The following is a 1,474-nucleotide window of genomic DNA, read 5'->3' as shown; positions in this document are numbered from 1 at the left end:
CGCACCAACGACACATACAACATTCCTCTGGTTCTTTAATGCTTCCTCCCCCCACTATCATGACCACAGTTCTACCTTACAAATCTGGGAAGATCGGAACATGTATAACGGTACAGGTAAGAGCTCTTGACTACAGAATCCAGGACAGATAAACCCCACAGGAACAGTAATGGGAGTAGCGATACCATGAGGGTGTGGGGAGAAGGAGAAAAGGGGAACCGTCTACAATGATCAATGTATAACCCACCCCCTAGGGGGACGAACAACAAAAACATGGGTGAAGGGAGACAGTGGATGGTGTAAAATATGAAAATAATAATAATTTATAATTTATCAGGGGTCCATGCAGGTGGGAGGGGGGTAGGGGAAAAAGGAGGAGCTAAACCAAAGGCTCAAGCAGAAAAAAAAAAGTTTTTTAAATGATGATGGCAGTATATGTACAAATAAGTTTGATACAACTGATATATGGATTGTTATAAGAGCTTAAGAGCCCTCAATAAAATGATTTTTAAAAAAGGCTTTCAAGTGGCCATCAAAGATGCAACTATAGATCTCTACTCCTATAAAACAAAAGAGAATCAAAGACTCAGAGAAATAAACTAGTCCACTCAAAATTAATAGCCCACATGAACTATATATAACCTCTCCTCATCTCCTCTTCAGCTACCACTACCACCATTCTGACCAGGGACACAACAGAAAGTCCTATGCAGAATGGAAGAAAAATGTAGAGTAACATGAAAATGCCAAAAAGGCCAGACCTTTTGGGCCGACAGAAACTAGAGGAATCTTCAAAACTATCACCCTAAAATAAATAACCTTTCAACTTAGAATTTTGCAAGTCACCTTTCAACCAAATACTAGATTAGTTTGTAAATGCTGACACACTACGAAAATTGTAACCAATGTCACAGAACAAGTTTGTATAAATGGATAAAAGGAAACCTATTTTGCTATGTAAACTTTCACCAATACAAAGATTACGGACAAGAAAACCCTATGTGGCAGTTCTACTCTGGTGTTGCAGAGTTGGAATCAACAATATCCAGAAGCAGCATAAATGTATGTATATACATACATCTGTACATATGTTGCTGCAAAACACTTACAAATCTCCCAAGAAAATCATTGGGTTTGACATTTTTCTTTCTTTTTTCCCAAGTTCTAAGAGTTCTACAAATTATATTTGCTACATTTCCACCAGAAAAACCAAACTCACCACCATTGAGCTGATTTTGACTCAAAGTGACCCTATAGAATAGCTTAAAATTGCCTCCGTGAGTTTCTGAGATTGTAACTCTTTTTTTTTTTAATCTCCAAGTTCTCCTTAACTTTTTTTTTAAATAGTTTTTTTAGGGGCCCATACAACTCTTATCACAATCCATACATACACCAATTCTGTCAAGCACATTTGTACATTCACTGCCCCCATCATTTTCAAAATATTTGCTCTCCACCTAAGCCCCCGGCATCC

The 1,474-nt window shown here is 37.8% G+C and overlaps 1 protein-coding gene across 1 annotated transcript in view; it reads right to left on the bottom strand.

The window, feature by feature from the left end:
* Positions 1-1,474, bottom strand: part of SPAST (spastin) — an 85,369-nt gene that overhangs the window by 72,771 nt on the left and 11,124 nt on the right. The window lies entirely within an intron of this gene.

This window comes from Echinops telfairi, unplaced genomic scaffold (assembly GCF_000313985.2).
Source record: "Echinops telfairi isolate 266 unplaced genomic scaffold, ASM31398v2 ScPeMD7_10;HRSCAF=50, whole genome shotgun sequence".
NCBI lineage: Eukaryota > Metazoa > Chordata > Mammalia > Afrosoricida > Tenrecidae > Echinops > Echinops telfairi.
This window is presented reverse-complemented; position numbering and strand designations above follow the sequence as displayed.